We start from the raw sequence: 19,639 nt of genomic DNA on the forward strand, positions 1-19,639 counted from the left end.
TCATTGATAAACACACTGAAAGGCACCAGAGACAGTCTGCCTTTCTGTATCTGTATGTCTGAAGTCTTTGAAGCCATAAAAAAGCCTTGAAGGTTCAATATTTAAAAGGTCAAGACCAGGCGAGTCTTCAGCTGTACTGCAGAGACTGTGTGTTGTCACTAAACTAAAACGTATGACTCATTACATTTTCTTTGGCTGATTCTTCCTCACCTCTGACAACATTGTCAGAGTATTAGGAAAACCCATCTCTCATGACTCTACACATATTGTCCACTCTGTTAATACTATTAATATTGTTCTATTTGTGAATGAGAAGCTGTGTTTGTAAAGGCCACCTTCATCATCTGTAATTAATTCAGGTATTTAATCTCTACAACTTTCTCAACTAAACAAAACCACCAGATAAAAGAGCAGTTATGAATGTTACAAATGTATCATTAATACCCATGTTGCACAAGTTTGACATTCACAAAAGAAAATGTAACTTATAAAACCTGATTATGAAACAAAACATGATTAATGAAGAATTCCAGTGAGTTAACACACACTTATTCATCTTCAATACAGGAGAAGCTGCTGAAAGGTCATGGCAAGGTAAGATAGAACATTTTCACATTGGTCACGTATTTGTCTTTAATAATTTTAGAGTATTTAACATGACAATATTTTAAATAATGTTCTGTTTTCATGCATCCAGCACTTAAAAGTAATTCATATTTAAACTTTTACAAGTGAAAACCAGTGTTCCAAATGTATTCAATGTATTTTTTTATTTTTTTAAGTTGCTGAATTTTCAAAATCAATTAATTAAAAAAGTCTCAAATCCGACACATTGTTAGTTGTTGTTGATTTAGTAATGTGATGTTTTCCTAACAGACAAATGAAGTTTTACAGTCATCAATCATACTGCTGTTAGTTTTAACAGATAAAATTAAAACATGTATTCTGACAAATAGATTTATTTGCAACTAAATACTGACAAAGACATATCTGACCAACATTTGTTTGAATAGCAGCAGTTAAAAAACTTCTAATATGGATTCACTGTGTGATAGATGCATCATGGATGTGACAATTCTTTGTTCATTTCACAGTGATTCACAGAAGGTGGAATATGGGTAAGAACAACTTATCTTTTTTCCTGAACCGTTATAACTGCAGTAAACTAGAAGTTTGACTGTCTGACAGATGTATTGTGGTTGTGACAATTCTTTTATCATTTAATACTGATCTCAACAATTTCTGAGGTCCATAAAACATCCACCCAGGACCTGGAAACTCTCAATCTATTTAATGGAAATATGACAATAATTAGTTTATTTTTTATTGTCAAATCACAAAAAAAGAAAGAAGACGATTACAGAAAGAGAAAATAATAACAACATACATTATATTAAACATTCATGATACTATTCAGTTATAGGAGTGGCAAAAATTGGATTTAAGAGCTGAAGCGTCGACCATGAACCACAACGTCCCTGGTTCATGTTTGATTAGGGATCTTTATTGATTGTTGTTCTCCATCTCTCTCTAAATGTAAATGAAATTACAGGACTTCTTTATCTCTTCTGCTTAGTGGCAACATCAGAAGACAACTTCCTAATCAGAGCTGAAAATGTAAAGTAGAGGTTCATTGATAAACACGCTGAAAGGCACCAGAGACAGTCTTCCTTTCTGTATTTGTATGTCTGAAGTCTTTGAAGCCATAAAAAAGTCTTGAAGGTTCGATATTTAAAAGGTCAAGACCAGGCGAGTCTTCAGCTGTACTGCAGAGACTGTGTGTTGTCACTAAACTAAAACGTATGACTCATTACATTTTCCTTGGCTGATTCTTCCTCACCTCTGACAACATTGTCAGAGTATTAGGAAAACCCATCTCTCATGACTCTACACATATTGTCCACTCTGTTAATACTATTAATATTGTTCTATTTGTTAATGAGAAGCTGTGTTTGTAAAGGCCACCTTCAACATCTGTAATTAATTCAAGTATTTAATCTCTACAACTTTCTCAACTAAACAAAACCACCAGATAAAAGAGCAGTTATGAATGTTACAAATGTATTATTAATACCCATGTTGCACAAGTTTTACATTCACAAAAGAAAATGTAACTTATAAAACCTAATTATGAAACAAAACGTTATTAATGAAAAATTCCAGTGAGTTAACACACACTTATTCATCTTCAATACAGGAGAAGCTGCTGAAAGGATATGGCAAGGTAAGATAGAACATTTTCACATTGGTCACGTATTTGTCTTTAATCATTTTAGAATATTTAACATGACAATATTTTAAATAATGTTCTGTCTTCATGCATCCAGCACTTAAAAGTAATTAATATCTAAACTTTTACAAGCAAAAAGCAGTGTTTCAAATGTATTCAATGTACTTAAATTGCTGAATTTTAAAAGTCAAGTAAATAAAAAACTCTCAAATTGGACACATTGTTAGTTGTTGTTGATTTAGTAATGTGATGTTTTCCTAACAGACAAATTAAGTTTTACAGTCATCAATCATACTGCTGTTAGTTTTAACAGATAAAATTAAAACATGTATTCTGACAAATAGATTTATTTGCAACTAAATACTGACAAAGACATATCTGACCAACATTTGTTTGAATAGCAGCAGTTAAAAAACTTCTAATATGGATTCACTGTGTGATAGATGCATCATGGTTGTGACAATTCTTTATTCATTTCACAGAGTATCAAGAATGGAAGAAAAAGGGTAAGAACAACTTTTTTCTTGAACCGTTATAACTGCAGTAAACTAGAAGTTTGACTGTCTGACAGATGTATTGTGGTTGTGACAATTCTTTTATCATTTAATACTGATCTCAACCATTTCTGAGGTCCATAAAACATCCACCCAGGACCTGGAAACTCTCAATATATTTATTGCAAATATAACAATAATTAGTTTATTTTTTAATTTTAAACTTCTCAACTAAACAAAACCACCAGATAAAAGAGCAGTTACGAATGTTACAAATGTATTATTAATACCGATGTTGCACAAGTTTGACATTCACAAAAGAAAATGTAACTTATAAAACCTAATTATGAAACAAAACATAATTAATGAAGAATTCCAGTGAATTAACACACACTTATTCATCTTCAATACAGGAGAAGCTGCTGAAAGTGACTGGCAAGGTAAGATAGAACATTTTCACATTGGTCACGTATTTGTCTTTAATAATTTTAGAGTATTTAACATGACAGTATTTTAAATAATGTTCTGTTTTCATGCATCTAGCACTTAAAAGTAATTAACATCTAAACTTTTACAAGCAAAAACCAGTGTTTCAAATGCATTCAATGTACTTAAATCGCTGAATTTTAAAAGTCAATTACATAAAAAAGTCTCAAATTGGACACATTGTTAGTTGTTGTTGATTTAGTAATGTGATGTTTTCCTAACAGACAAATGAAGTTTTACAGTCATCAATCATACTGCTGTTAGTTTTAACAGATAAAATTAAAACATGTATTCTGACAAATAGATTTATTTGCAACTAAATACTGACAAAGACATATCTGACCAACATTTGTTTGAATAGCAGCAGTTAAAAACTTCTAATATGGATTCACTGTGTGATAGATGCATCATGGTTGTGACAATTCTTTATTCATTTCACAGAGTTCCTAAAAAGGAGGGATCTGGGTAAGAACAACTCTTTTTTTCTTGAACCGTTATTACTGCAGTAAACTAGAAGTTTGACTGTCTGACAGATGTATTGTGGTTGTGACAATTCTTTTATCATTTAATACTGATCTCAACAATTTCTGAGGTCCATAAAACATCCACCCAGGACCTGGAAACTCTCAATATATTTAATGGAAATATGACAATAATAAGTTTATTTTTTAGTGTCAAATCACAAAAAAAGAAAGATAAACACAGAAAACAGAGGGATGGATGAGAAAAGATGGTTAAGCGGCCTTTGGTTATGGAGGGTAGAAGGGAGGGGCAGGCAGACTGGAGAGGGGTTGTGTGGCAGTGAGAGGCAGGTGGCTGGGTGCACTTGGCGTGGGGTGGCTGTAGAACAACAGATGACCAGGTAGACAGGTTGACAGTGGAGACCTGAGGGGTGTCATCAAGCTGGCTAAGTGAGGGCTCTGCTCCATCACTGCGGCTTATATGAGTCCCAGCTCAGTCCCCAAGTTCGGGAACCAAAGACCACGCCTTGTACGCAACCCATTTCCGCACCACAGGGTATTTAGACACACCATATCCGCTCCTCTCCCCTTTGTCTCAGCTTGCAAGCACCCTGTGACACACCAGCATCTAAACTAAAAAAAAAAAAACTTTCTTACTCACATCATGGACCTCGAACTGCTCTTAAACACTTCGGACGAGGACTTGTTCGACGTCCCGGAGTCACCCGGCGTCCGATCTTTCCGGCAGCCTCGCCTGCGCTCCTCGGTTTCCCTCATCCCGGCCTCTCGGCCCTCATCCTCCGTCGACGACAGCATCGTCGAGCCCTCGCTCCCCAGCGGCTCCAGGGGAAGGTCCCGTACTCGGCGTCCAAAGGAAGCTACTTATTCCCGACGCTCACTCCAGCCTCGCTCGAGGTCCCGGAGCCCGCCCAAGAGGAGCAGCCACCGTGCGCAGCGCTCTCCTCGCCACCGGCGGACCGACTGCTCCTTGGCCCCAAACATGTCCGAGTGGACCGTCGCTCGCTTAAAGCATTTCCTCAGCCAAAATAACATTCCCTTCCACCGCACCGACAACAAGGCAAGACTGTTTCAATTATACACAAACTCCCTGCAGGACAGCACTCTCTCCCGTCCATCTTCCCACGATCTTCCGGGTTCCCGGCGTCGCGCGTGCGACGACGTCCGTGACGTCACGGCACGTCGCTCCGCCACACGCACACCTTCCTCCTCAGCAACCTCAGCCTCTCCAGTACAGTCTGCTTCTAACCCTATGCAGGCTCTCTCTGCTCCACAGCCATTTCCTCCTACTTTCTCTTCGGCCGCACTTACATCCCACGCATATACATCCCATCACCCCAGCATCCCTTCCTCCTCTCTGGCTCCTATCTCTGCTGCCCCTTCCCTCCCGGCCATCTCAGCTGCTCCTCCACCCGCACCAACCACGGCAGCCGCTCAGACAGCACAAACAGCGGCGGGCCCCAGCAGCTCCACGAGTTACACCCAACCTTTTCCCCCTCTTTCTTCTTTTCACCCTCCCTGTCTCCTCCCCAACCCCCCCCCTTCCCCACAACCCGCACTCTAGCATTACCCGTACTACAGCACCTTCACCTCCTTATCCAACAGCCTTACACACGGCCAGCCTCGGCCTTTTCCTGGCTCCCGCACCTCCATCCAGCAGCTACACCCTGGCCACCGCCCAGCCACCAGTGCGCCCCCTAGCATCCGCCCGGCCCTCCCCTGTGTCTCCCACCCTCAGGCAGCAGATCCTAACCGGTAATTACATTGATCTCGCTCAACTCATTCACCCTACATCAATTAATCCTCACATCCCCAGGGAACTGCTCACCTCATTTGGCCCCTTGGAACTTCAACAGCCACTTCCTGCTCGCTCCAAGGACCTCACAGTCGCCGAGTTCGCTTTTGCGTTCTCATTGTATAGAGACATAATTTGTTCAGCCTTCCCCGACCGCAAGTCCGAGCTCGATGATTACTTGTCATTAATTCTCGACCTGGCCTTGCGTTTCGGCGGCAATGGATTCTATTCCTACCATATCCTCTTCGCCTCCCAAGCCGCCGGTCACCTCCAACAGTTCAACCAGGGCACATACTGGGGAACACTGGACCACGAGCTCTACTGCCGAGTTTTCGCAGCTCGCGCTTCTCTGCACTGCGAAATATGCGGCGCCCCTTCCCATCCCGCCGCAGCATGCACCCTCTCTGCCCCCCTGCCCCGCGCCTCGGTTACAGACAAGCGAAGCCCAGCCATGCCATACCACTTGCCATTGGCGGCTCCCCCACCATCCATCACCCCCAAACCTGCCTTAGATCACCCGTCCATCCTCGGCCCCCTCCCCAAAGGCACGGACAGGAGAGGGAGACCTGTCCTCTACCAGGGAGGACGGATGATCTGCAATAACTTCAACGACCTCGGTTGCAGCTCCTCCAGCTGCAAATTCCTCCACGCTTGTTCATTCTGCGGGGGAGCCCACGCCAGAGCCGCATGCCCACACAACCCGACAAAGCAACAGCTGTGTAAGCATCTTAATACCCCTGTTAACATCAACGCCCTAGCCACCGCCCTACAAAACCATCCAGACACCCAGTTTGTCAACTTCCTCATTCAGGGCTTCACCTAAGGTTTCCATCCGGGTCTGCAGGCCACGCCTGAGTCCACTCACATATGCAAGAACTTGCAATCAGCCCTGTCTGAACCCACCACAGTTGACAGACTACTGCAAAAAGAAGTTGATGACGCCTTCATGATTGGCCCTTTCTCCAGCCCCCCTTTCCCGTCTTTCAAAGTCAGCCCAATCGGAGTGGCAACCAGGAAGTACTCTGGGAAAAAGAGGCTCATCATCGACCTCTTGTCCCCCCACGGTTCCACTGTTCCAAGCATTAACAGCCTGATTCCCAGCCTGGACTTTTCCATGCAATACGCCACCATAGACCACGCCATTTCCCTCATCCACCTCGCGGGCCAGGGAGCATGGTTGTCCAAGGCGGACATCACAAGTGCTTTCAAAGTCCTCCCCATCCACCCCGACTACTGGCACCTCTTCGGGGTCTCCTGGAAGGGCGCATACTATTTTGCCGTGCGTCTAACCTTCGGCTGCAAGAGCAGCCCAGAAATTTTCGACTCATTGTCCGAAGCCCTCTGCTGGATTCTTTCCAACAATTATAAACTCTCGTACGTCATCCACCTACTTGACGACTTCCTCACGGTCACGCCACCGTCTTCGCCCCTGTCATACGGTCTCACCACAATGATTTCCGCATTCACTGATCTCGGCGTTCCCCTGTCTCCAGAGAAAACAGAAGGCCCAAGCACATCCTTGGAATTTCTTGGCATCACCCTCAACTCCATTACACTCCAAGCATCTCTGCCTACTGAGAAACTCCACCGCATTTCTCTACTCATTCAAAACTTTCTCATGGCCAACACATGCACCAAACGTCAATTACTCTCTCTGCTGGGCCATTTCAACTACGCCACCCGCATCATCCCTCAGGGCCGATCTTTCTTGTCACACCTTCTCTCCATAGCCACCACCATCCCATCCATCCACGACCACGTCACGCTAGACAGCGCGTGCAAGATGGAACTAAAAATGTGGCACCAGTTCCTCTCTTCCTGGAACGGCATCTCCTTCTTTTACGACATCCACGTTACAGACGCCAATGACATCCAGCTATACACCGACGCCGCCCCTTCAGTTGGCTTCGGTGGTTACTACGGCAGCAGATGGTTCTCCGCCGAATGGCCACCCGACTTCTCTTCTCTGGCCCCTTCTTCCACCATTTCGGAAATGTACCCGATTGTCATTGCTGCCATTCGTTGGGGGCATGAATGGTCCAAAAAGACCATCGCCATCCGTCGTCGACATCCTCAACAAAGGCCGGTCACACAATCTGGACATCATGCAGTTCGTGCGCAAGCTCACATTAGTCGCAGCCCAGCACCAGTTCATCATCCGAGCACTCCACATTCCAGGCCACAAAAACGCAATCGCTGATTCACTCTCTCGTTTCATGTTTCAGAAATTCAGACAACTAGCTCCAGCCTCCAACCCTCTTCCAACTCCAGTCCCACCGTTTTCAGCCACAATCTACAACTGAACCCGCAACTGGAACAACTGGTCACCGCTTCACGGGACAACATCATCAACAGCGTCGCCCCTCGAACACTATCTTCATACCTCACCGGCTGGAATTCCTTTAAAACCTTTCACGTCTCCCACAGACTCCCATTCCCTTCACCGGACATTCTTACCCTCTCCTGCTTCATTACATTCTCCCACACTCAACTCAAGATCAAGTCTTCCACCGTACAGACCTACCTCAGTAGAATCAATTTCTTCGTTAAATTGATTTCCGGAGCACCATGCCCAGCCTCGTCCCACTCTCATACCTGCATCCATCACGACCTGGATAACATTAAGAAATCCCATTCTCGCCTCTCTGGTTGAAGTCTCTTTGGGGGCCTCGTACAGATGCCAGATCATCGAGACAGCACCCCCACCCTGAGTCTCAACCCCCTGTTCCCACTTACCTCACCGACGTCGACGCCTCTCCTCCTTTCATCTATCACTCTCCTATCCACTCCCTCTTTCCCCTCATTCCCGCCTGCTCTTCTTTCTCCCCATCCCTCGACCCTCATCCCTTCGACCCCTACCCCCTCATCCCGCATCTCACGACCTCGACCCTCACCCCCGCATCCTCACACCCCCGACCCTCTCCCTTCCCCCATCCATCCTTCCCTCTCCAACCATCCCTCTAACTATCCTTCCTCCTTTTCACCCTGCTCTTCCATCACACTCCCAATAAACCATGAAATCCATATTCTAGAAGGAGTGGTCTTGGTTAGTGAAATGAAATTAAAACATGTATTCTGACAAATAGATTTATTTGCAACTAAATACTGACAAAGACATATCTGACCAACATTTGTTTGAATAGCAGCAGTTAAAAAACTTCTAATATGGATTCACTGTGTGATAGATGCATCATGGTTGTGACAATTATTTATTTATTTCACACGTATCTAGAAAGGTTGGATGAGAGTAAGAACAACTCTTTTTTTTTCTTGAACTGTTATAACTGCAGTAAACTAGAAGTTTGACTGTCTGACAGATGTATTGTGGTTGTGACAATTCTTTCATCATTTAATACTGATCTCAACAATTTCTGAGGTCCATAAAACATCCACCCAGGACCTGGAAACTCTCAATCTATTTAATGGAAATATGACAATAATTAGTTTATTTTTTAGTGTCAAATCACAAAAAAGAAAGAAGACAATTACAGAAAGAGAAAATAATAACAACATACATTATATTAAACATACATGATACTATTCAGTTATAGGAGTGGCAAAAATTGGATTTAAGAGCTGAAGCGTCGACCATGAACCACAACGTCTCTGATTCATGTTTGATTAGGGACCTTTATTGATTGTTGTTCTCCATCTCTCTCTGAATGTAAATGAAATTACAGGACTTCTCTATCTCTTCTGCTTAGTGGCAACATCAGAAGACAACTTCCTAATCAGAGCTGAAAATGTAAAGTAGAGGTTCATTGATAAACACGCTGAAAGGCACCAGAGACAGTCTGCCTTTCTGTATCTGTATGTCTGAAGTCTTTGAAGCCATAAAAAAAGCCTTGAAGGTTCGATATTTAAAAGGTCAACACCAGGCGAGTCTTCAGCTGTACTGCAGAGACTGTGTGTTGTCACTAAACTAAAACGTATGACTCATTACATTTTCTTTGGCTGATTCTTCCTCACCTCTGAGAACATTGTCAAAGTTTTAGGAAAACCCATCTCTCATGACTCTACACATATTGTCCACTCTGTTAATACTATTAATATTGTTCTATTTGTTAATGAGAAGCTGTGTTTGTAAAGGCCACCTTCAACATCTGTAATTAATTCAGGTATTTAATCTCTACAACTTTCTCAACTAAACAAAACCACCAGATAAAAGAGCAGTTATGAATGTTACAAATGTATTATTAATACCCATGTTGCACAAGTTTGACATGCACAAAAGAAAATGTAACTTATAAAACCTAATTATGAAACAAAACATGATTAATGAAGAATTCCAGTGAGTTAACACACACTTATTCATCTTCAATACAGGAGAAGCTGCTGAAAGGATATGGCAAGGTAAGATAGAACATTTTCACATTGGTCACCTATTTGTCTTTAATAATTTTAGAGTATTTAACATGACAATATTTTAAATAATGTTCTGTTTTCATGCATCCAGCACTTTACAAGTAATTAATATCTAAACTTTTACAAAAAACAGTGTTTCAAATGCATTCAATGTACTTTTTTTAATTGCTGAATTTTCAAAATCAATTAATTAAAAAAGTCTCAAATTGGACACATTGTTAGTTGTTGTTGATTTAGTAATGTGATGTTTTTCTAACAGACAAATGAAGTTTTACAGTCATCAATCATACTGCTGTTAGTTTTAACAGATAAAATTCAAACTTGTATTCTGACAAATAGATTTATTTGCCACGAAATACTGACAAAGACATATCTGACCAACATTTTCTGAAATAGCAGTTAATAAACTTCTCATGGTTGTGACAATTCTTTATTCATTTCACAGAGTATCTAGAATGGAAGAAAAAGGGTAAGAACAACTTTTCTTTTTTTTCTTGAACCGTTATAACTGCAGTAAACTAGAAGTCTGACTGTCTGACAGATGTATTGTGGTTGTGACAATTCTTTTATCATTTAATACTGATCTCAACAATTTCTGAGGTCCATAAAACATCCACCCAGGACCTGGAAACTCTCAATCTATTTAATGGAAATATGACAATAATCAGTTTATTTTTTAGTGTCAAATCACAAAAAATGAAAGAAGACAATTACAGAAAGAGAAAATAATAACAACATACATTATATTAAACATTCATGATACTATTCAGTTATAGGAGTGGCAAAAATTGGATTTAAGAGGTGAAGCGTCGACCATGAACCACAACGTCCCTGATTCATGTTTGATTAGGGACCTTTATTGATTGTTGTTCTCCATCTCTCTCTCCCCCCGTCCCTCATTTTCTGTCATCTCTTCACTGATACTTATCAATAATCAATAAAAGCATAGAACGCCCAATAAGTTATCACTTAAAATGTGAATGGTTTCATCTTTGGAATAATGAGATAACCTGCGTCCTGTGTAGGTAGCAGTTTATACGTTTTTCTTTTTTGTCCTATTCTTTTCTATTGGACTGCGTCCACGTCACGTGACTGTCGAGTTTCTGTCTGCAAAAGAAACAAAATGGCTGACAGTTCTTTTATTCTCAGTGGAAAATGCAAGATTTTAGGATAGTTTCAGCATTAAAATGCATTTTGATGACATTTCTAGCAAGAAATATGCATTTTATTTTCATAATCTTTGTTCAGTGAATGTATATGATGTTTAGTTTGTTAGTTATCACGAAAGTTGTTTCAGGTCTCGCCAGAAAACATTTTCTATCGTTGCTATGGTGGTTGCTATGGACCCTGCTGCCACTGAAACCACGTATGTTGGTTTCAGTGGCAGCAGGGTCCAAACATGTTGTTTGAATCATTGTCTTTGTGTTGTGTAGTTATCTGACCTGTTATGTTATTTGTGTTATGTTATTTAAGTGTTTGATGTTATTTCAATTTAAAAAGCGTAGAGTTCAGATGGAGAAATGAATTCAATTTGAAAACCAGAATTTAAAGCTTTGTGATTGGCTGACTAGAGTACCAGCTGCCCGGAAGTATTTTCCTTACTGTCAACATGTCAAGGTTTTCTTTTAATGATATTTTTAACATTTGTCAACAAAAAAAACCACAAACGTTTCCTTGATAACTCAGCAATATGATAGGTTCATGTTAAGGCCATCAGTTTTAATTATTTCTCGTTCGACTCTGAGAAATAAAGGTTTTTTAGTCAGTTTTCAATTGCGGAAGCGGCTTCACTACCCATGAGCCTCATCGACCGTTACCATGGAGACAAACATAGTCAATTTTGTGTTACGCTACAAAACTTTTATTTTCAATTATATGCTATTTACTTTTAATTACTGAATTTGTTACAAACTGATTACGATTTTTATGTGCAGTTGGTTCATTGAGTTCCCCACCCCATTCACACACACACACACACACATACACACACACACTTAGTGTGTTTGACTCCTTTTTGGCTAAAATATCTGAAATAAAACAAAATCTTTACTTTTTCTTAACATAGATCATCTAGGTGCAGTGTAATTACTAGTCTGGCTATAATAGATATTTAATATATTCAGTAGAAATATCTTTTCACGACCCTATTTTACAACCCTACTTTGCACAACGGATGAACTACAACTCTGGTGCTGATTTGTATCAAGCAGCATGGTGCAGCTTGAGGGAATTGTAGTTTTTAAAAAAAATCTTAGTGTTTTCCTAGAATTTGAAGTTGTAAATACTGAATTGAGAGCACACTGAGGAATTTAAGAGGATGGTAAACACATTTGTGTAATCAGATATTAAATATCTAATTGTTAAATGGGTGAAACTTAATTCAAACCATATTTTACTGATATCTGACAGTTTCCCCAGTTGTTGACTGTACTCACATGATAGCTGAGGTCAAGAGCTCTCTATAACAGGTGGTCCCATGCCTGAAGCCCCTTTTGTTGCTGAATTATAAGCCTTCAAACATGCACCAAGGTCAAGGTTCAAAGGTCAGTATTTCAAAGCAGGATCCATGTACAGTCTTCTTATTGACATATGTTACTCTCCAGGTTGAGACCTTTCCAACGATGTCTTTGGTTTCGCTCTACGACAAAGTTTTAATTTTCTCATTTCATGGACACAAGTCATCCCAGGCCTAGTTTCAGAGATCACGTTGAAGGCCCAGTATGTAAAATAAAGCTTTGTGTTTGATTGTTTTTTTTCTTTTTTAGTGGAAATAGTGACCAAAATGAGTCACCTTCAGAGGTCACGATACTGCTGACAATCTAGTACATTAGTGCAGGCTTGGAGGAAGGCCTGAAGTGCTTGGGTTAGGGCTGAAAAGACCAAACCGTTCTCATTCATGCATAGGTTACTATTCACACAACCCTGGAGATTTTTTGTATCTTTATGATTCTTGGATTCGGGATTTAATGTCAGCATGAAATACAGCAGCCCATTCAATCTGTTTTATTAGCCAATACAACCATACAAAGAATCAGTCTTAATGTTTGCTCCCAAAAATATGCAACACAGAAGAATGAAAATATACAAAACTAAGGTAGAAATAGTAATAATGAAATAAACAAAGTAATATTAAAATTAAATTAAAGCTTTAGAATCTATTTTCAGAATGGAATAGTAATAGTTTTGAAATGGGATATAAAACTTGAAATTAAATATTGAGTACAAAGGAAATATGGACTGCGCTACATGGACAAAGAAATGAAGTGTATTAAATATATGAAAGTGACAAGAACAAAAATGAAACATGACGTCATAAATAATTAAGTTATGTAACAGTGGTGGTTGAATGCAACGCAGAATGTAAAGTCCAGTTTAATGAAACATTTGAAAGTGACAAGTGCAGGAATTAAATGAGGGATGTGATAACCCCGTCTTCAATGTGGTACACACACACACACACACACACACACACACACACACAATATGCATTGAAGAAGACTGTATTTTTTAAAAAAAAAAAAAAAAGATGATTTCATATTAAATATTGTCAGCCACACATTCTTGAAAATATAAAATTAAATGAGCAACTTCCCATTTTACAATCACAGGCTATAAAACACCTCATCTTAACACAGATGGTGGCGTTTCGATTTGGGTTGCGGCGGGAATTGAAATGGAGTGAAGCTCACTGACGGCAGACGGCAGGAGTCGAACGCACCACATCCGCCCACAACATAATGCTCTTCATTAGCCTTCTGCTATTAAAACCTGACAGAAAAACGTTATTTCTCTGAATCGAAGGAGAAATAATTCAAATGGATGGCCTTAAGATAAACCTATCATATTGTTAAGTTATCAAGGACACTTTTGTGTTTTTTGTGTTGATTAAAAATATCATTGAAAGAAAACCTTAACATTCAACATGTTAAGGTTTTCTTAACCTTGAGGAAATACTTCCAGGCGGCTGATACTCCGGTCAGCCAATCACAAAGCTTCAAATTCTGGATTTCATATTCAGTTCATTTCTGCGCTCTAAAATCTACGTTTCTATTGAAATAACATCATCAAACAGTAACAGTTTTTTCACTTACCTGGTGAGTCAAGCTCAACAGGGTCTTCTTTCCCCGCTGATTCTGCCAAGCCCGTTCCCTTGGCTGTGGTTTCGCTAGATAGTAGGTAGGGACAGTGGGAATCTCGTTCATCCATTCATGCGCGTCACTAATTAGATGACGAGGCATTTGGCTACCTTAAGAGAGTCATAGTTACTCCCGCCGTTTACCCGCGCTTCATTGAATTTCTTCACTTTGACATTCAGAGCACTGGGCAGAAATCACATCGTAATGGCACTGCGCTCTGGTACAGCATCTCATAGGATTTATCAACATATCAGGCTGCCTGTTTTGGCTGGAGAATGTTTAATTGAAATAACATATTTTTTATTTTAAGCATTATTCAGTTATTGCAGCACATTTACAGCAAGTATTTAGTTTGTTCTTGTTGATAAAATCATCAAGTGGCAGCGGAGCGACTTTGCTCCAGAAACATCGTGGTTCTGTTGCCTATTTGCGCGTCTCGTCCCGGCAGTTCACCCTGCATGCAGCGCTGTGCACAACACCACACAAACGGGCAAAGCAAATATCAAGGTCAGGAAAATACCAAACTATCTGTGTGCTGCTTGCACTGGTCATTTCACTATCACGAAAAATAGGGCCCAATGTTGTATTTGGTGGTCAAATTATTTAAACTAGTCTGAACTGGCAACCATCATAGGCTACTCAAAGTCCTCTGTGTTCTGATTAGGATTGGATTTAAAGGTCCAACATTGTAGAGTAGACATTATCGCTGTGACTGTAATACCTGGCTTTAGACGTCACCACTTTATTACCATAACACCTGAAAGTGGGGACACAAAGAGTCTCATTGTCCTCCCTGTTCTGGCTCCAGTGTGTTGAGCACTGGGCAAGTTCGACTCAGGAGTACAAACTTCTGAGGACAGGAAGACGCTTAATAAAATAAAATGAAATGTAATATAGACTGATCTGTTTGTTTTAATACATTTATATTTATGTAAATGTGGTGATATCTGTACATATAGAGCCCCAGAGGCAGCGTTGCTGTTCTGACCAGAAAGAACATGAAATCAATCAATGAAAAGAATAAGCCAAAAAAAAAAACGTACGCATCTCACAATTTTAGGGCCGTTATTGTGAAACTAATAAGTTTAGCACAGTGGACCAATGTAGGTATTATACATTTTGATGTGAGACTGGGTTGTTTGACCCAAATGAAATCATAAACCAGTGAAAGAACTCGGTGTTACGTGTTTAAATTCTTTGGTTACCAGAAGAATTGTAGCAGCTGCATTTTGGACTTGTTGGATCTTTTTAATAGTACAGAATACAAGACCTGAATGACCATGAATGAGAATTTCTGCATCTGACTGTGTTAGAAATGGGTGAACTTGGACAATGTGTCAGAGGTGGAAGAAAACTACTTAAGTGATGTTGCTGATGTGTCCCTCAAATCTAAGATAAATGAAATTACAGGACTTCTTTATCTCTTCTTGCACTGTGACAGATTATTATTTTCTATTTATAAAGCAGAGCAGGGGAATGACAGACACATTTTTTACACATACATAGCAGTTCCACAGTCAAATTATAAGTCAGTAACAATATAACAAGATAGATCATGTAACTAATAATACCAATAAATAAATAAAATTTGACAAATATAACATTTTTTTCCAGAAAAGTAGCTGTTTTTTTGTGCTTTTTAAAAAAATTGATAGTGCAAAATGAGTGATTAACATGAAGACACACGACACAGAACAAAACAAGAGGGACAAACAACAAAACAACAACAAAAAACTGGATTAAAACTTTTAGATTTTCTTATTGTAATACACACGCATGTGTGTGGTTTTTGTGCTTTTTCAATTTCATAGATCACTAAGGGATGCATAAAAGTTTTCCACATCAATTGAAAAAAAGTCTCAAATCCGACACATTGTTAGTTGTTGTTGATTTAGTAATGTGATGTTTTCCTAACAGACAGATGAAGTTTTGCAGTCATCAATCATACTGCTGTTAGTTTTAACAGATAAAATTAAAACATGTATTCTGACAAATAGATTTGTTTGCAGCTAAATACTGACAAAGACATATCTGACCAACATTTGTTTGAATAGCAGCAGTTAAAAAACTTCTAATATGGATTCACTGTGTGATAGATGCATCATGGTTGTGACAATTCTTTATTGATTTCACAGCGTTCCCAGAAAGGTTGGATAAAGGTAAGAACAACTTTTTTTTTCTTGAACTGTTATAACTGCAGTAAACTAGAAGTTTGACTGTCTGACAGATGTATTGTGTTTGTGACAATTCTTTTATCATTTAATACTGATCTCAACAATTTCTGAGGTCCATAAAACATCCACCCAGGACCTGGAAACTCTCAATCTATTTAATGGAAATATGACAATAATTAATTTATTTTTTAGTGTCAAATCACAAAAAAGAAAGAAGACAATTACAGAAAGAGAAAATAATAACAACATACATTATGTTAAACATACATGATACTATTCAGTTATAGGAGTGGCAAAAACTGGATTTAAGAGGTGAAGCGTCGATCATGAACCACAACGTCTCTGATTCATGTTTGATTAGGGACCTTTATTGATTGTTGTTCTCCATCTCTCTCTAAATGTAAATGAAATTACAGGACTTCTTTATCTCTTCTGCTTAGTGGCAACATCAGAAGACAACTTCCTAATCAGAGCTGAAAATGTAAAGTAGAGGTTCATTGATAAACACACTGAAAGGCACCAGAGACAGTCTGCCTTTCTGTATCTGTATGTCTGAATTCTTTGAAGCCATAAAAAAGTCTTGAAGGTTCGATATTTAAAAGGTCAAGACCAGGCGAGTCTTCAGCTGTACTGCAGAGACTGTGTGTTGTCACTAAACTAAAACGTATGACTCATTACATTTTCTTTGGCTGATTCTTCCTCACCTCTGACAACATTGTCAGAGTATTAGGAAAACCCATCTCTCATGACTCTACACATATTGTCCACTCTGTTAATACTATTAATATTATTATATTTGTGAATGAGAACCTGTGTTTGTAAAGGCCACCTTCAACATCTGTAATTAATTCAGGTATTTCATCTCTACAACTTTCTCAACTAAACAAAACCACCAGATAAAAGAGCAGTTATGAATGTTACAAATGTATTATTAATGCCCATGTTGCACAAGTTTGACATTCACAAAAGAAAATGTAACTTATAAAACCTGATTATGAAACAAAACATGATTAATGAAGAATTCCAGTGAGTTAACACACACTTATTCCTCTTTAATACAGGAGAAGCTGCTGAAAGGATATGGCAAGGTAAGATAGAACATTTTCACATTGGTCACCTATTTGTCTTTAATAATTTTAGAGTATTTAACATGACAATATTTTAAATAATGTTCTGTTTTCATGCATCCAGCACTTAAAAGTAATTAATATCTAAACTTTTACAAGCAAAAAACAGTGTTTCAAATGCATTCAATGTACTTTATTTTTTGAATTGCTAAATTTTCAAAATCAATTAAGTAAAAAGTCTCAAATTGGACACATTGTTAGTTGTTGATTTAGTAATGTGATGGTTTCCTAACAGACAAATGAAGTTTTACAGTCATCAATCATACTGCTGTTTGTTTTAACAGATGAAATTAAAACATGTATTCTGACAAATAGATTTATTTGCAACTAAATACTGACAAAGACATATCTGACCAATATTTGTTTGAATAGCAGCAGTTAAAAAACTTCTAATATGGATTCACTGTGTGATAGATGCATCATGGTTGTGACAATTCTTTATTCATTTCACAGCGTTCCTAGAAAGGAGGGATCTGGGTAAGAACAACTCTTTTTTCTTGAACTGTTATAACTGCAGTAAACTAGAAGTTTGACTGTCTGACAGATGTATTGTGGTTGTGACAATTCTTTTATCATTTAATACTGATCTCAACAATTTATGAGGTCCATAAAACATCCACCCAGGACCTGGAAACTCTCAATATATTTAATGGAAATATGACAATAATAAGTTTATTTTTTCATGTCAAATCACAAAAAAAGAAAGAAAAACACAGAAAACAGAGGGATGGATGAGAAAAGATGGTTAAGCGGCCTTTGGTTATGGAGGGTAGAAGGGAGGGGCAGGCAGACTGGAGAGGGGTTGTGTGGCAGTGAGAGGCAGGTGGCTGGGTGCGCTTGGCATGGGGTGGCTGTAGAACAACAGATGACCAGGTAGACGGGTTGACAGTGGAGACCTGAGGGGTGTCATCAAGCTGGCTAAGTGAGGGCTCTGCTCCATCACTGCGGCTTATATGAGTCCCAGCCCAGTAACCATGGTAACTTAGTCAGCAGAACTAGCTGCTCCATGGCAGGTTAATGGTGAAGCTTAATTTAGCTGTGTGTCAAAGAATGTCTGACGGACGGAAACAGACTCTTAAAAGACAGTTCCATCAAGTGTCTTTTCCAACTCGCATCACTTGTCTGTGTTTGGAAACATAAAATAGAAGAACTGTGAGGAACTTTTACAAAAATACTTCAGTAAATCCTCATTTTATTTGTGGTCACTTCTGTGTTGGACTGGACTCTTTTATTTAAAAGCTTAGTATTCATAATTTAAGAATTGAAAGTGTGCCGGCGTTATTTTGAAGTTATTTATTTATTCATTCACTCATTTTGTTCAAGCTGTGAAGACAAAAAGAAAATTAAATAAAGTTCAAACCATGACCTTCTGCTGTGTTTAAATGAATACAGTGGAAACTGCTTATAGTGATCACAGTTACAGTGATCAACTGTTTATATGGATCAAAAAGCTCTGAGACAGAATCATTCCTATACAAAATGTATGCTGTTTAAATCAGTCGCCTATAGAAATCAAGTAGTCCGCCTACAGAGTTCATTTTGGGTCTCTTCATACATGACAACATAGGGAAAAACATTTTAAACTACATTAATCTATTTTTTGTACTTAACTCTCGTGATAAGCGGCTGCTGTTGCATAAACACTGAAATCATGACGGAGACAGAAAATCATTTTCTCTAAATGACAAATGTCTCCTCGAAGCTGATGACAATAAAACGGAGGAGAAATTTAAGTAAAATTCACCGTTATCTTCACCTGTTCTGCCGCCGGGGAAAAGAAGGAACTTGTCACTGGCAAAAGTCAGAACCTGCTGCTTCAACAATGTGCGCACACTGTGTTTGAAACAGCTGTACTGTATTTTGAAACTATCAATAAAATTCAGTAACTTATATTCATGTAGGCTAATAAATACATGAAATCAATTAGTTGGTATTCTGCATGAGAAATAAAGAAAAAGAAAAGGTTATAGTGATAATCTGCTTATAGTGATATTTGACCCGGACAGACGTGATCACTCTAAGCAGTTTCCACTGTATTTATATCTTTCTCCAGTTTCTTCATTTCCAACTGAAACTTAATTTTTGACTTTTATTGATGCTTGTAAATGGACATTATGTGAAAGAGAAAATGTGTCAGAGTATGATAATGTTGGAAAGTTGGTTCTCTTAAGTTGCCTACATCATAATTTTAATTATACATCTGATATTATCTAGCCTAGTGATAATATAACCACAGTCACTGATCTGAATGTTCATTTATTAACAAATAAAGATAAAACCATGAACAGGGACAAGCGCTGCTCTTCACTTTCCCCTCGCAGACTCATCAAGCCAGATGAAGGGATTGAACCAT

The 19,639-nt window shown here is 39.0% G+C and overlaps 1 protein-coding gene and 1 long non-coding RNA gene across 2 annotated transcripts in view; both read left to right on the top strand.

The window, feature by feature from the left end:
• Window positions 1-19,639, top strand: part of LOC137177283 (uncharacterized) — a 238,723-nt gene that overhangs the window by 168,433 nt on the left and 50,651 nt on the right. The window lies entirely within an intron of this gene.
• The window catches only part of LOC137177296 (uncharacterized), a 60,026-nt gene continuing 41,479 nt past the window's right edge, over window positions 1,093-19,639 (top strand). Inside the window, exons 1-3 of the long non-coding RNA XR_010926058.1 lie at window positions 1,093-1,118; window positions 2,198-2,224; window positions 3,652-3,675. This is a non-coding gene — a long non-coding RNA (uncharacterized lncRNA). The remainder of the gene's footprint in view (window positions 1,119-2,197; window positions 2,225-3,651; window positions 3,676-19,639) is intronic.

The sequence above is a fragment of the Thunnus thynnus genome, chromosome 24 (assembly GCF_963924715.1).
Source record: "Thunnus thynnus chromosome 24, fThuThy2.1, whole genome shotgun sequence".
NCBI lineage: Eukaryota > Metazoa > Chordata > Actinopteri > Scombriformes > Scombridae > Thunnus > Thunnus thynnus.